A 17326-nucleotide genomic window follows, 5' to 3' on the forward strand; every position below is an offset into this window, starting at 1 on the left:
TGACTCCCGTGTCGTACGCCTCTGCCCGTCCATCCCTCCTGCCCCACACAAGCCACCAGGGCACACAGACAGCAAAACCCCTCCGCCCCTCCGCTGGGCCCTCCCCCGCACCTCGAAAACAAACCAAGAAAAACCCCACAATACTCACAGTCAGCCGGGGGTGGCACTCAGCTGTCCTGATTTGCAGGAAGAGGACGGTCCCAAGGGAAGGGGCATGCCGTCTGAAGCCACGCCGCTGCCAGGGCCCGGCCGCGCTGCAGGGGAGAACAGAAAGGACGCTGTCACCCAGGTGCTGGCTGCAGTGCATCCCACCCTCGGTCTGTGATGGATCACGGGCCCTGACGGCAAGCAATCTTTTTTTTAAAATATATATTTTATTGATTTTTCACAGAGAGGAAGAGAGAGGGAGAGTTAGAAACATCGATGAGAGAGAACCATCAACCAGCTGCTTCCTGCACACCCTCTACTGGGGATGTGCCCGCAGCCAAGGTACATGCCCTTGACCGGAATCGAACCTGGGACCTTTCAGTCTGCAGGCCGACGCTCTATCCACTGAGCCAAACCGGTTTCGGCAAGCAAGCGGTCTTCACTCACCCACGGGAAGGGGGTTTTGTTTAACATCGAGCCACACACACCAAAGCCTTGCACGTGGGCTGGAGAGTGTGTGTGCGCGCGCACGTACACACACACACACACACACACACACACACCAAGCGAGACGTGCAGGTGCCTTCAAGCTCCCGCCATGGTTAGGGAGGCAGCCTGGCTCCCAGGAGCCATGCAGGCCGACATGCTGAGTGCTAGCAGGCGCCGGGAAGGTCCCGGGCTGAGAGCGGGCTGGGAAAGGAGGGACGGATAGGAAGGGCCAAGGTCTGTGCTGTGTCCCAGTGTAGGTGTCACACCAATCCATCCCGGAGGGTATGACCAGATCCAGCCTTCTGATGAGGAAACCAAGATGCAAAAAGGATCCGTGGCTTCCTTCAGAGGCTAGAACCCAACCCTGACCTCGCTAACACCCAAGTTCAGGGTCAATGCATTATGCGAAGCCGCCTTACATCCATAAGCTGTGAGGGGGCGGGGGGGGGGCAGAGGGGAAGGGGGTCTGTTCTGGGGAAGAGGGGACCCTATGCTAGCTCCAACCAGTGAGAGAACCAAAAGTAATTTTTTAAAAATTTATTTTATTGATTTTTTTACAGAGAGGAAAGGAGAGGGATAGAGAGCTAGAAACATTGATGAGAGAGAAACATTGACCAGCTGCCTCCTGCACACCCTCTAACAGGGATGTGCCTGCAACCAAGGTATATGTCCTTGAAAGGAATCGAACCTGGGACCTTTCAGTCTGTAGGCCGACGCTCTATTCACTGAGCCAAACCGGTTTTGGCCCAAAGTAATTTTTAAAAATATATTTTTATTGATTTTCAGAGAGAGACAGACAGACAGACAGACTACTATCAGCTACAGGGGATAGAGCCCAAACCTTGGGCATGTGCCCTTGACCGGGAATCGAACTGGCAGCTTTTTGGTGCACGGTACAATGCCCACCCAACTGGCCCACACCATCCTGGGCAGCAAAACACTTTGTTAGCAACTGATTTAATTCACAGGCAATAAATGGTCACTGGAAATCAGAAATCATGGGTGAGCAACAAGGAAAACAGAAACACACACGGAATCCCATCTTGCCCCAAATAACTGTCTTGCGTCGCATGTATTTTTTATTTTTTCCTAGCGAAATACAGGCTCTTTCCTTGCCTCCAAGTAAGATGATGCAACGTGTGCAATGCATCAAAAATGTTATAATTCTGACGTGTGTCCGTGGGCAGTGAGTGACGCTCGCCCGGTCCTAATCTCCGGTGGATTTATGTCCAACCATGAAACTGGTTTGCAGAGTCTGAGGGGGAGAGACCACACCCTACACTTCTTTTTTTGTTTGTGTCCTGTTGTCCCCTGCTCAGCAGCCCCTGATACACTGAGGCAGAGGCAGAGTGTCCTGTCTAAATGCTGGGTTCTGGTGGATGAGGCAGTCTGGCAAAAAAAAAAAAAAAAAAAAATGAGGCTGGCTTTGGAGAGTACCTTTTGTAGCAACTGAGAAAATTATTTTCTTTAAATGTATCTTAATGCCAAAGGGAATTGCAGCTCTTCTCTGCAGAAAGGCCTGGAATCAGACCTTCCACGCCCCTCCCCCCCACTGCAGCAACTGGCTCTCCAAGGGCCCACCCCCCACCCCCACCCCCAGACATCCACTGGTTGGGAGAGTGAAAAACAACCTCTTTGCCTCCCCCTTAGTGTGAACAAGGCTCCCTGTGGAGACGCAGGTCATCACATCAATGAGAAGACATTTACCCTTGGCCTTGCCTGCCTGGCACAGGCCCTCTGTCCAGGGGAAGAAGGTGGGTAGGAAGTCATGTCCTAAGATAATGCATAGTTTTTCCTCTTCCCCCTCCATCTATGTTTTTTCTATTTTTTTTTCCATGTAGACATAATCAACACATAATGAAACATCCATTTCTTAAGAGAACAGTTCGATGAGTTCTGACAGATGCACAGACTCAAATCACGAAACCACCAAGACACAGAATGCATTCCCCTCACCCAGACACTGCCCTTCTGCTCATCGTCTCTGTCCTCCTTCCAGAGGCCACCTCGCCCCGGGGGTTAATTTGGCATTCTCTAGACACTTACACGTGGAATCACACTGTGTTTAAAGAGGAGTACGGCCTGGCTGGTGTGACTCAGTGGTTGGGTGTCGACCCAGGAACCGATGGTTCCATTTCCGGTCATGGCATAGGTCCGGGGCTGCCTGCTCGATTTCTGGTAGGGGCTGTGCAGGTGGCAGCTGCTCAGTGACGTTCCTCTCTCTCGTACATGTTTCCCTCTCTATCCCTCCCCCTTCCTCTCCCTCTAAAAATCAATAAAACGCACTTAAAAAAAACAAAAAGGAGTGTGAGTTATGAGCAAGAACAGGCAGTTCCTAGTGGGAATGAAAAACAGGGCAGACGCCTTGGGAAACCGCCTGGAAGGTCCTCAGAAAGCAACACATTCAGTTACCATGTGACTCAGCAATTCCACTTGGGCATCGATACTCCAGGGAAATGAAAACACGCATCCACTCAAAATCTTGTTCGTAAACTCTCAGAGTGGCATTATGCATAATGACCCACCCCCCCCCCATAAAAAATAAATAAAATCCACCACCTGGCAAAGAATGAGCAAATAAAATGTGGCCTTACAGTCATACAAGGGAACATGATTCAGACACAGAAAGGAAAGGTACAGATGCCGTGAGACGCCGTGAAGAACCTTAAACACATCACGCTAAGTGAAAGGAGCTGGGCAGGAAAGACTGCATCGTGAAGGATAGTGGTCAGCAAACTCATGAGTCAACAGAGCCAAATGTCCACAGTACGACTGAAATTTCTTTGGAGAGCCACACTTTTTAAACATAAACTTCTTCCCACGCCACTTCTTCAACAAAGACCCGCCCAGGCCATGGTATTTTGTGGAAGAGCCACACTCAAGGGGCCAAACAGCCGCATGTGGCTCGCGAGCCGCAGTTTGCCAACCACTGATGTAGGATTCCCTTCACACGGAATATCAGGAATAGGCAAATGCATAAAGCAAGTGGTTAAGCCTGGGAGGGGGCTGCGGAGGCGACAGGTTACAGACCTTTTTGAGGTGGTGAAAATGTTCTAAGGCTGGGAAATTGTACGGTATGTAAATTAAATCTCAACAAAGCTATTTAAAGAAACCAAACATTTGGAATCCACAAAAGTAGAGCCCGTTGCGATGCCCGGAAAACACGGTTCCCTCAGAGGAATTTGAACGGAAGGGTGGGTGGCACTGTGGCCAGAGACACCCCTCACCACCTGAGGATCATGATTGGTGCCCAGCAAGGTCTCCTTCCCGTGACCAGGTCATGGCTTGCTGTGTTGCCCCCAGGTCCCTGTCCCGCCTCCAGAGTCGAAACTCCCGAGAGTTCAGGAGCCGATCACCAGGCCCATTCCTCCCTTCCACAAACATCTGCGGAGCTGGTGTTTAGGAGAAAGCCCTCAGCCGTATCTAGTGTTGTCATCGTATTTCCCTGGTTTCGGGCGCCTGCATTTTTAAGGGCATGCTGAGTGCCTCTGTGTGTCTGGCCCTGTGGTTTCAGGTGATAGATATGAGGAGCCTGGAGGGGTAGAAAGAGCCCAGGGTGGCAGAAGGGTCGAGCACTCGGAGGTCCCTGCACTGGTCCTGAATCCTGTTGCTGCCATTCATGCATGCACCACCTCACCTCTGTTTTTGTTTTTGTTTTTTTAATATATTTTTATTGATTTTAGAGAGGAAGGGAGAGGGAGAGAGAAAGAAACATCAACGATGAGAGAGAATCAGTGATCAGCTGCCAGGAGGGGATTGAGCCCACAACCCAGGCATGTGCCCTTGCCGGGAATCGAACCTGGGACCCTTCAGTCCGCAGGCTGATGGTCTATCCACCGAGCCAAAACAGCTAGGGCTCACCTCTCTTTTTTTGTTTGTTTGCTAATTCTCACCTGAGGATATTTTTCCGTTGAATTTTAGGGAGAGTGGAACGGAGAGGAAGAGCCAGAGAGAAACATCGATGTGACAGAATCACATTGATTGGTTGCCTCCTGCATAAGCCCTGGCCAGGGGCTGGCCTTATCCGGAATCGAACCCGGGACCCTTAGGTCTGCCGGCCGACACTCTATCCACCAAGCCAAACTGGCTAGGGCCAACTTCACCTCTTCCTGCCTCATGTTCCTCACCTGCAAACACCAATAAACTGTGTGAGGGTGCAGCCCGGGAGAGCCCAGACCTGGGAACCAAACCCCGTCTTCACCACCTCCCGGCCGGGTGTGACTCCAGGCCCATGTCCTCACCTCTCCGTGCCTCTGCTCCTCCGTGCGCAGTGGGGATGGTGACCATGACAGCGCATGATGCAACATCGGATGAGCTCATACTGTCACCCGAACGCTGGGGCTCAGTGGTTGAGTGTCAACCTATGAACCAGGAGGTCATGGGTTCAATTCCCGGGCAGGCCACATGCCCAGGCTGCATGCTCGATCCCCAGTGGAGGCAGCTGATCAGTGATTCTCTCTCATCATTGATGTTTCTATTTCCCTCTTTGAAATCAATAAAAACATTTTTTAAATAATAATAATAATAAATAAATGTCAATTGTTTTCTCTTAGTGGGATGACTCAGGGAACTAAGGAAGCCATGTGGGTCACGCCGCCCAGACACTGCTCCGTGGGGGGAAATCAGCGCCTGGTGAAAGGAAGGGAGGCCCAGGGTGTCTGGCCACCCAGAGCTACCCCTGACCTCAGCTTGGCCGGGAAGAGGTAAGGTGGGACGCCGTGTGGTTCTCAGTGATGTGGGCAGGCTCAGGGAGAGAGAAAACTGAGCCTGAAGCCGCCCATGCTCCACGCCCTCTTAGACCCGGCGGTGCATGGGCCCCACGTTAGGTGTCTCCAGGAGATGGAGGAGAGCATCTTCATCTGTGCAGGTGGTGCCCCTGGAGGCAGCCCCCGGCCGCCTGGCGACGGGCCAGGAGCAGAGGCCGTGTGGGCGGTGGGGCTTTCCACCAGAAGAACCCAGAGCCACTGGCCAAACCTTCAGACCCTCAGTGTCCGCTGGCCAGGGGTGGGGCGGGGCCCAGAGACTCTTTTACCGGGACCCACCGTTGCTTTTGCTACTGCCCAAGGCCGGGCGTGGGGACCCTCCCGGAGGGAGAGGCACTGGCGTGGGCTGTGGGAGCCCTGGGCGCCAGCTCTCAGGTCCAACCGAAAAACTCTCCGGAAAACACTGGGCACAGGCCCAGGGCAAGGCAAGCTGGGACTTCCCTGCAGGCTGCAAACATATGGATAAAGAGGGACATATCTTTATGAGCTATGCACTAAATTATATATCTATGTGTGTGCGTGTGTATATATATACAAACACATGTGTGTATATAAACATACACGTGTGCACACAAATACAGGCACACTTATGTGTATGAATATGCCTACAGGATAGCCGCAAAATAGGTATACACACTATGAATAATTATAAAGGCGGTGTTTACTAAAATACATTTCCTTTTCAAAACGTAATACAATCTACAGATATTGTGTGCAGACAGCTTTGGGGATACCCTATATATTCACATATACATATGTGCACATGTGCATAGGTACACCCGCATGCAGGCAGGCATATGCATGCCCCCCACACACACATATTACAGTTCATTTTCACACTCGCTCTATCCTGATGCCAATATTATCCCCCTTTTCCTGGGAGGACCTCGGGCATGCAGAGAGTAAGCGGCTAGCCTGGGGTCACACAGCCAGCTGGGGCAGTGGTGGGGCTGGAAACCAGACGGGCTGGCTCCAGAATTCCTCCCCGTGCTGGCCGCACATTATCACAGAGAGAGAGCCCGGGAGGTTATGGCGAGGAGAGACTGGGAGTCATCACCTCGGAAAGTGCCTTGGGCCCTGGGGGCACTGAGTCAGTGATGTCAGCCCAGCATTCCTCCCACCTCTGAGCATGCCGGCGGTCTCTCCCGCTGAGGGGGGGGGGGGGTGTTTCTCCCGCCACTGGGTTGGGGCTGGCGGGTGGCTGCCCGACCATTAAAATGCGAGCGCAGGTTACGCGCTGGCTCTGCGCCTCGCCCCCAAGTGGCCGGGCAGCTCCCATGGTACCCACTCGCCATGCGGCCGCCATCCTGAAAAGCAGGTTGGGCTAGAACGCTGGTGGGAGAGAGGCCCTGGCCACTGCAGTCACCCCTTTGAGAGTCGCTCGTGAATGCGGCCACCACAGCCACCGGGTAAGTCCACCGGGAGCAGAAGAACCGCCCGGCAGGACTCAGCCGCCCTCCACTATGACTATGAGAAAACACAAACAGCTCTTGTGTGAAGCCACGAAGTGGTGGGGTGGTTTGTGGTACAACCGGCTGTGTGGCCTTGCCCTGGGCCTCAGTCCCCATGCAAGCTTGGTGATCTCCAAAGAACTGTCAAGTTCTACCTCTGGTTCATGGTAGCCTCACCTTCAGCTCAGGTCATGGACTGGGGGGAAAGTCCAGCAAACTCCACTTTGCCACCATCAAGAAACCAGCAGACAGAGGACATCCCTCCCAGGTCGTCGCTGATGCAAACTCCAAACCTAGGGACCCCCAAACTCGGGCTCTTCCCTGCCTGCTGGTCAATGCCACCCTGTTCTAGATCACTTCTATAGGAAGTCACACACTCCTCCCACTCTCCCCCCCAAAGTAACCTGAACCCCCACATCCCCCAGTTAACGAGAGACTCAGACTGACCAGGGGTTATCACTCTCTCTCCCCGGGGTCTGTTTCCTTTGCCCATCAAAGCCAGCTGCTTCCTTCCCACTGGTATCACCCAGGCCAGGAAGTTTCTCTTTCCCTGCCATCCATTGTGGCGGGGAGATCAGAGGGACCTGTCCGAGGCGAGGACGGAACCAGCTGGGCACGTGGCAGATAGGGGTCGGCCCGGCCCTCCAGTCTGTCCCCGCACTGGAGGACGGTTATACCACCAGACAGTGAGGACGACAGGAGACCCGTCCTGATAGTTAATCAGGAGCATTATCACCATCCTGAAGAGCCCCTGGCCTGCTCCCCAGGCCGCTAGGAAAGTGACCTCACCCCCTTCCTGTCGTATAACCGCTGCCTCCTGTCCATCTAGGACCAGGGGCTGAAAGGCAGCCAGGAAAGCAAAGCCTGTCTGGGGAGCCCGCGGGGAGTCAGATGGGAGGACCTCTCACCGTCTCTCAGGGGAGAAGGCTACGGCTGCAGCTGACAGGCCTGCTTCTAAGACATGGCGGTTCCTGGCAATAAAGTGAGAATCGAAATAAAGCAAGTCGCAGTCTTTTCTCTGCTAGAGGGCCTTGCCTTCCATCTGTACATAATGCGACACCTGTGACACGCAAGAGAGCCAAGCCACCAGCTCCCGTCAGCATCCAAAGGAGAAAAGATGAGATTAAAAGGCAAAGGAGGAAGACAGCGTAGGTTCAAAAGACAGGGGCAAGGCATGCTCTCGGGGACCGACGCTCCGAAGTTCAGGCCACCACCATGGAATCCTTGGTGGGGTGACACTAGGGTGGGCCTTACATGTCAGACTATTGAGTAGAAGGGGCCACGGTCCAGGCTGTGCTTTCAGCATTTGGACTTGACTATCAAGAGGAGGGAGGAGGGACAGGGAAACTCAGCAGCACACCCAGCATGAGACTAGGGCCTGGGAGGAGGGGAAGCGATGGGAACAGGAAGTGGGAAGTGGGATGGTAGGGGAAGAAACAGAGGCAGAAGCCCTGGCTGGAAGGCGTCCGGGGAGAGGGAAAAGCACTTCTCTTTGCCTTTCCGTTGACAGCAAGGCTATTCCCTGAGAGCAGGGCTGGGCAGGGCGGGACTTCCCAAAACTCAGGAGGAGAACAGGCCTGAGCATATGACCCCAACGGGAGCTGCAGAACCGACATCAGGAGGTCACTCCAGCCTCTCCCACCTGCCCTGGAGCCTCCTCGCAGGGAGCTGTGGCCGCACACAGGCCCTGGTGGACCCAGCAAGCCCAGAGGCGGTGGTGAGAGACAGCAAATGAGTGGTATCATCCCTACACTTTACCCGAGGCGCCGAGAGGTTAAACAACTTGTCCAGTGCCACACAGCGAGGGCGTGCCAGGACTGGGATCCACACACAGGGCCCTCGTGTGGGCCTCGCCTGTGTCCATCAGAGACCCAGCAGGGAGGAAACAGAAGAGTGACACCCCTGACCTGACTCCCACCCTGCCAGTGCCTCCCACACAGAAGCGGGGGACACAGGAGCTCGGGGTGGCATCCATCCTGTTGCAGCTGCACAAGTTAGCCTCCCGGACGCACAGCAGGGCTGAAAAAGACGGGGGGTTGGGGGGTGGATGTGGACAGGGCAGAAAGGGCACCCGACACCTCACCACTCCCACAACCAGAACATCATTCCCACAACCAGATCGCCACTCCCACAACCAGATCTGAGGGTCCCTGGCCCCCACTGCCTCCACCCTGCGGAGCCACAGGGCAGATGCCCCAGGACGTGGCTCTGCAGCAGGGAACCCCCTGGCTCTCAGTACCAGCTCAAGGCCTCACCCCTGCAAGCTCTGCCTTCACCCCACGCTGGCCCAGCCCCATCACACCGCAGCCTTCCTTCCCCAGGCACAGGCCAGGGCCCTCCACCTTATGCAAACATCTCAGAACGGCCTGTTTCCCGTGGGGCAGGCCACGGGGAATGGCTGTCTTAGGAGATGATGGCCAGCGGATGCCCATGACAGCCCAGGCTGCCCTCTCCCGGGTCCTGGCCACCTCCTGCCTTCCCTGCCAGCCCAGCACGCGGAGGCCTGGCTGCGGCTCAAAGAAAGGGCCGCTATCTCCGATTCCGCGGGGCCTCTGATAAGAAATGTCATCCCTCGCTGGGTAGTATTACCCGGCCGATAAGAATCTCTATCAAGAACAAACATATGGCTGGCTGCACAGCAGAGCCTGGCCGGCGGGCGGAGCAGGCTAATTTATGTGCTTAAGCCGAGAGCCCCCGGCGGCCCAGAGAAGTGCACTGAATGAGAGAGTGAGAGCCACAGGGTGAGCTTTCTGGCCCGGAGCTGGGCTTTACCCTGGGAAGGACCCGGCGCCTGAGAGCCACCGGAGGCCCTCCTCCCTTTCATGTCCCCATCCTCAAAGGGCACTTTCGCCTACGCCGTCACACGCAATCCTCATGCCAGCCTCAGAGAAGCACGTCTGGCCCCCTTTCACACGGCAGGAAGTTGAGACTCAGCAAGGTCAAGCAGCATGGCCAAGGTCACACGGGCAGCCACACTGCACCATGGACTCAAGCCCCAGCAGGTCTGGCTCCCCAGTATCTCTCGAAGTCCCATACCAGCTGCAGGGTCTCTTGGTTCCCACAACAAAATGAATCAGTTAAGTCACATCTGCTTGGTTTACCTGGCAACATCAGCTCCGTACTGTCACCTCCCAGGTCCCTCCCAGCCACGGCCCCCATCGGCTTGTGTCGGCATCCCTGGGAACAATGAGGAAGCTTGAAGGACCGAGCATCTCCAGGCTGCGGAGGAGAGCTCCGTGGAGGAGGGGAGGTCAGGGACAGGGCCCGGGAGAGGGGGCTTCCGGGGCTCCCACGTGTTTGTGGAGGAGCAGAGGTCTGTTGGCTGATCTGTGCGTTCTCAGACCCCGAGGGGCCCAGCTCAGGGCTTAGCCTCTGCTTGGCCGTCTCCCGGCAAATGGACACAGCAGGCCCTGCCCTCAAAGAGCGGTCTGTCTCCTGGACTTCCCAGTCAGCACAGACGCAGGCAAACAGGAGGTGTGCGGCACAGATGCCGGCGTGCGGGCGGCGGCGTTTGGATGGGCGCCAGTGTCAGTGTCATTGCCGGCTCCCTCCCCACACCGGTGCGTGCTCTCCTTTTTGTGAATCAACACTGTGAAGGTGGGCGTTGCCCTGTGATAGTTAATAGAGTTGCAAGGATGTTTCATATCACTTCATGAAGCCACTACTTCTGTATTCCATTTTTGTTTTTTGTTTTTAAATATATTTTATTGATTTTTTTACAGAGAGGAAGGAAGAGTGATAGAGAGCGAGAAACATGATGAGAGAGAAAGATTGATCAGTTGCCTCCTGCACACCCCCTACTGGGGATGTGCCTGCAACCAAGGAATCGAACCTGGGACCCCTCAGTCTGCAGGCCAATGCTCTATCCACTGAGCCAAACTGGTTTCGGCTATATTCCATTTTTGGAATGTAACACAATTTAATCCACCAGTCCCCAACTGAGCAGCTTTCCAATGGTGTCTTGTCAGAAGGAACGAACAGGGGAGCACAGTGGGTTGTTAGCACGGTGAATCTATTCCATGGGAGGCGACACTGGTGGACGCACATCATCATACATGTGCCATTGAATGTATTAACACCGAGAGCAAACCCTCATGTCAAGTATGGACTCGGGGTGATTATGATGGGTCAAGGTAGGTGGGTCAGTTGGGACAGACAGATAATTCTGGTGGGGGATTCTGGGAGTGAGGAGGGTTGTGCCTATGCAGGAACAGGGATATGTGGGAACTGTGTACTTTCCACTCAGTTTTTCCGTTGACCTCAACCACTCTAGAAAATACGACAGAATTTTAAAAAATCAATTGATCACACACGTGTGGGCTGAGCTCTGGAATCCCAGTTCTACTTTGCTTTCTGTTGACTATTATTTTCCCCCGAGTTTGGGTCACGCTTTCCTTTTTGTTCGTTTTTATGTAGCCAGTGACCTGATTAGGAACAAGGCACTGTGTCATAGGTAGAGAGTCTCGTTTGCTATTTCAAACAATATTGAGGGTCCTCTGACCCTGCACATGCATTTCTGTGGAATACATTCTAAGAATTCCCCAGCGTCTGTTAAACTTGACTTTGCTGTCCTCCTCACTTTAGCAATAGTGATGTCTCAACAATGCACCTCAATTGACTAGGGACCCCCGTGTGCTCACTCTCATCAGAGCCCGATGGGGCCTTACCACTCTTTACTGAGCAACTGTTAGCATTTTCACAAAAGCACATATTCCACTCCTGGTCATGAGAAGCCATTCCTGCCGCCCCTGCCTCCCCTTGCCCAATGTGGCTCAATTTAGGGGTCCAGCTGAACACTACACAAGACACCAACCTCTCTTCACCCAGAGCCTGGCCCAGAACTGATCGGCTTTCCTCTTTTTTTAATTCTGGGCCCTGAGAAGTTCAGGAATGCAGAGAGCCCGGGGCTGGAAATGGGCAAATTTCCAGGGAGCTCAGAAATTCTTCTAAAATCACAGCCTGGAATTTTAGGAAATCTAACATCTAGGAAGACACAATAAATAACAATTATGCAATTTGCCGCCCAAGGTACCTTGAAGGAAAGCATTCATTACGTACAGAAAATCCTCTGATTGTCAGAAGATAAGGCGATGGTGTCTCGGGGGCTGGAATTCAGTAGAACCTAAGATAAAGGAGGTCGGCCTCCGGGTGAGAGGCCGGCCATCCGCCAGAGACAACAGGATGGACACTGGGGCAAGAGCACACATGAGCAAGGAAGAGCCCACTCCTAGAGGGAATCGTGAGAAAAAGGCTGGGATCCATGTGGTCACGGATGGAGAGACCGGGAGCCTTGGGAACACGGAGGAAGGCATCGCTGACCCTTCCTGCATGAGGGAGAGGCGAGGATATTTGAGCAGGGTATCAGAGAGCAAGTGTCCACCGGGCAGAGAAAGGGGGGAGGGAGGAACTCCAGGTGGTAGTAACAGCATGTGTAACAGGGAGTGTGAACAAATAAATCACCTGGAAAAGGTGTCCCTCATGGAGTTTGCCTGTCGCTTACAGTTGCCATGGAGACTCCAGACTTCTGATTAGCAGAGTGACAGGTAAGATCTATGCCTCTGCCTTAGGCAGGAAGGATCAACTGGGGAAAGCAAATCCCCAACCCTATGGGCACCAGTATGCCATGGCCCACACCCTCCTGCAAAGCAACAGACACCGTGGTGAGGATGGTGCCCCCAGAGCCGGCTCTGTGTCTCCAAATCCCAGCTCTGCCCCTACCAGCTCGAGCAAGTTACTTATCTGCTCCATGCCCAACCTTCTCATCTGTGAAATGGGGATAATGTCAGCAGAGCTTCTGAGCGTGACGGTGTGGACAGTGGATTGGAGGAGTTCATATATGGAAGGTGTTGAAAACAGAGCCCGGCACACAACAGGGGTACACACATGACCCCCACAGCTTTGGGGGCAGCTCCCTTGCTCTCCCACATCCCGATTCAGCACTGTCACTTCTCTGGAAACGTGAGCTGCCAAGAATCTAAGCAAGGGTGAGCAAGGCCAAGCGAACGTTGGCTTCAGGAAGGCGGGGACTAACTATGTCTAAAGAGAATTTGGACTTACTAACTTCATGTTAGCTTTCCAACACCCCTGTGAGGCGGGGACTGACGCCAGTGGTTCTTGATGCTGCTATGGAGTCACCTGGGAAGATGTTACAACCACAAAGCCCAGGACTTTTAAATCCCTCCAGTGATTTCCATGTTACACCGGGTTTGAGAACCACAGGTCTAAAAGTCAAGTTCAAGAGAAAAGGGAAACACAGCAGAAGGGAAAGTGTCAACACCCTGAATTGTGTCATCTCCAGAGGCCACTTGAGTTCTCCAGGCTGTTGCTTGTCACCGACAGGGCAGGTATGACCATGTCTAGGTGTCTTACAGCACCCAGGGCTGGCAGACCTGCAAGTGCCCTAAGTCATTGCATTTGTAAAACCCCCTCCAACCTCTACAGGAAATAGGGAAAGGCAGAGAAAGGCACTGGAGACAACAGGGTGGACAGCTGGTGGCGGTCCGGGCTCTCTCACCAACCAGCTCTGTCACTAGGAGTCCCATCCCTTCGGAGCCTCCGTGTCTTGCAGGGTGGACTGGGGACAGGACTGGCCTACCTATCAGACAAGGTGACTCAGAAGCAGTCGCAGGTCACACAATGAAGAGTCAGGCTCGAGCAGAGCATTTACATTGAACATTTCCTAGGCCCTCGTTGGAACATGGGAACTTCCGGACAGAAATGTCCCCGTTCACCGGGGCTGTGACTGCAGGCGGGGAGGAGACCAGCAGCGGCGGTGGCCACAGGGAAGCTCTCTGCACAGCAGGTCCACGTGGGGGCGGGTGATAGGACCGGAGGGCGGGTGTGGCCCGGGCTGCCCCACGGAGACGTTAAGATAGGACCTGCTATCTGGGAACAATGGAGCAACCGTAGCTTTGTCCTGGCTCGAATCTGACCGCAGGGGATAAGACTCCAGGAGGCACATTCCTCCACGACCAGCCAGAGTGGCCCGACGAGCCAGGGGCCCATTGGCTGGTGCATGTGTCCATTCATTCACGCGGCCTGGCCTTTGAGAGTGGCCCCCGACCACGTGCCAAGAGCTGGGTTAGAAGGTGGCGATGCCGCGATGAATGAGGCTCGGTCTGCACCCTCTGGAGGGACAGAGAAGTGACATGTAGGTACAACGCTGTGTGTGTTAAAATACAATAATAACAACCATAAAAGCCACAGTCATGGATGGATGGATGGCCTAGTGTGCACCGGGCAGCGTACTTCCTATTTTATATTTACCGTCTCCAATCCTCAGTGTCCCCTCCGAGTAAGGGAACACGTTCCTTTTTACAGATATGGAACCCGAGGCCCAGAGAGGCTGGTTACTGGACACAGAGCACACAGCAACAAGAGGCCATGTTTGTATGCAGTGCTGCTCCAACATGCGGGTTCCTTCCCCACAGCTCACGGATCCAGAGAAACACAGGTCACAAGCCAGAGTATCCTGCCCCACGCAACTCCTACCCGCACAGCCCCCTGGCCTGCAGAAAACAGCTTAAAAACCACAAGGAGCAAATGAGAAATAAAAGCAGGCATGGCACCTAGCCCGCAGGTACTGCTCAGTAACTGGTGACTGGTTAGAATCCAAATACAGCTCCGGAGCAGGCAGAGGGGAGGCAGGAGGGTCCTCCCGGGCTTGGGTTCCACCTCAGCCTCCGTATTTACACCTCATCCAAAAAACGGGCACAGCAAAAGCCACCTTACAGCTTCCAGGACCCCTGGGAGGGGCCCTGCAGCGCCCCAGCCAGGGCTTGAGGAAGAACAAAAGAGCCAATGAAAGGACGCCCAGGAAAGAATGGGGGGTGTTCCAGACGCACCCAGGAGGGGCCACAGGCACCCAAGGTGCTTTCTACAGGACCCCTGTGCTCTCACAGCCTGGCAGCCCTGCAGGGAGGGGCATGACCCATTGTCATCCAGCCACGGCCCACAGGCCTGGCGCCACCCCCCTTAACCCCCTCAGGATGGCATCTGCCCTTTGACAAGTACTCATGGATTATTGCTCAGAAACGCTGGGGTACAACCCAACAGGCAGCGGGGTCAGGGGACTGAGACAGAAGGCACTGTTATCACTGTTACTTCCGTTTAACTTGGCTGTGTGGCCGTCACTATGCTTAGTGTCCCTTTGTCCTTTGGGTTTTTTGTTTGGCCAGCAGGGAGGTGTCAATGGCTTAAATTGGAAAACAGGCTCTGGGTCCAGACTGGCCAACTGCCTGCCAGTAGCTGGGTGACCTTGAGCAGCTTTCTCTCCCTGTCTGGGCCTGAGTCTGGGCCTGGAGTCTCGTCCATTCAACACATACTTCCTGGGCACCCACCCAGGTCCCAGGGACTAAAACATGAAATAACATTAGCAGGATCCTCTGCATTTGTGAGCTCAGGAGGGGTCAGGGGGCAGATCGTCAACAAACAAACAGGAGGGTCACATGGCGGTAAGTGTTACAGAGATCAATAAAGAAAGAGCTGGAGACCCAGATGGGAGTGAGAGTGGCTGCTGTTTGTACAGAGCGGCCAGGAAAGGTCTCTGGGATAAGGAGGGTGAGGGTGTGTGTGTGTGTGTGTGTGTGTGTGTGTGTGTGTGTGACTTACTGAACTCTCACCATGTGCCAGGCACATTCCAGGGTTGGGTTAGGTCAGTGGTCGGCAAACTGCGGTTCAAGAGCCACTTGCGGCTCTTTGGGCCCTTGAGTGTGGCTCTTCCACAAAATGCCACGGCCTGGGCGAGTCTATTTTGAAGAAGTGGTGTTAGAAGAAGTTTAAGTTTAAACAATGTGGCTCTCCAAAGAAATGTCGATCGTTGTGCTATTGATATTTGGCTCTGCTGACTAATGAGTTCGCCAACCACTGGGTTAGGTGTTTCCGAGGGAACACGCGTTTTACACGCTCCAACATCCCTAGAAAGAGGACAGGATACCTCCCCCACTTCACACAGGACGAAACCATGGCTTGTTCGGGTGACCGAGCTGTGAAGGCCAGACGGAGCTCCTTTACGAAGACTGCTGCAGCCCTGCTCGCTCATAGTTGGGGCATCACTCCACGCACCAAAAATCGCAGATTCAATCCCCAGTCAGGGCACATGCCTAGGTTGTGGGTGTCTTGACACGTAAAGGATTGATGTTCCTCCCTCTCTCTCTCTCTCTCTCTCGGTCAATAAAAACATATCTTTGGGTGTGTATGAAAAAAACAAAAACAAAAAACCACTGGTAGCATCACTTCCAGGAACCGCCATAAGGCTTCTTCACTGGCCTCCCATTGGACTAGGGCTCCAAGAGGCAGGGCCGCGGGATTCTGCCCCACCCACCAGCACCTAGCACCCAGCAGCCTGCACCCAGCACCCACAGACAACATGCTTGAGGAATGTATCAGAGATGGATGGCTGCAAAGGAAGGAGAGGGGAAGACTGGAGAGAAGGAGGGGAGGAGGGAAGTGTGGCATGTAGCACGAGTGGAAAAAGAAATCCTATGACCTCAAGGGAAATAGAAATAAAAGGGGAAATGGATAAAAGCAAAACGCCCATTAATATGGAGTAGTTAGAAGAAAAACAACATGGAGTACTACACAGCCGTTTAAAAATAATGTATGTGCACAGGCACAGAGGTCTACAAGACATGCTGCTGAGTGGAAAGTGCTCGTGTTGAAATATGTGATTCCCTCAGGGAGCCAGGTGGCCGGGCTGGTGGCTGGGCCCGAGGGCAGGTCTGGGGGCGATGAGCTGGCCCAGCCCAGGGCCTCGGGCCGACACCTCCACACTGAGGAGAGGAAGGCATGTCCCGCCCCTAAGTCTCTAGGCCGCAGCCACCGTGTGGCCTGGCTTCCGTTTGGCTTTTCTCCCCCGGCACCTGGAAGATACTTGTACTGCCTTTTTATCTACACTGACTGCTCGGCAGTAAAAGAGAAGGAAATCTTTCGTGACAGCGGATGGACCTGGAAAACATCATGCTGAGTGAAACAAGCCAGTCAGAGAAAGACAAGGGCCATATGACTGCAGTGGTACGTGGAATCTAGTGAGCAAAATGAACGAACAAAGTAGAAACAGACCCGTAGATCCAGAGGACAGACTGGCAGCTGTCAGAGGGGAGGGAAATTGGGGAGCTGGGTGAAAAAGCGAAGGGATTAAGCAAAAAAGGAAAAGAAAAAACTCGCAGACACAGACAGACCACATGGTGATTACCGGAGGGAAAAGGGGATGGGGGTGGGGGTAACAAGGGTAAAGGTGATGAAAGGAGACTGGACATGGGGTGGCGAACACCCAATACAATATACAGATGATGTGTGATAGAATGGCACATGGGAAACCTATATAATTTTATTAACCAGTGTCACCTCAATAAATCCAATAAAATTTTTAAAAGAAATCAATTGATTAATTTTAAAAAGAAAATGCTTGTACTGATTTCCAGACAAAACAAAACAGATGCGCTTCCCTCCCCTCCTGGCCCCTAGCCTGGGATACCT

General features: G+C 53.7%; 1 long non-coding RNA gene across 6 annotated transcripts in view; it reads right to left on the reverse strand.

Moving 5' to 3' along the window:
• LOC118718669 overlaps positions 1-17326 on the reverse strand; it is a 406395-nt gene that overhangs the window by 264842 nt on the left and 124227 nt on the right. For all 6 annotated transcript variants that reach the window (XR_006741533.1, XR_006741536.1, XR_004987870.2 and 3 more), the window contains exon 4: positions 149-254. This is a non-coding gene — a long non-coding RNA (uncharacterized LOC118718669). The remainder of the gene's footprint in view (positions 1-148; positions 255-17326) is intronic.

Source organism: Pipistrellus kuhlii, unplaced genomic scaffold (assembly GCF_014108245.1).
Source record: "Pipistrellus kuhlii isolate mPipKuh1 unplaced genomic scaffold, mPipKuh1.p scaffold_m20_p_14, whole genome shotgun sequence".
NCBI lineage: Eukaryota > Metazoa > Chordata > Mammalia > Chiroptera > Vespertilionidae > Pipistrellus > Pipistrellus kuhlii.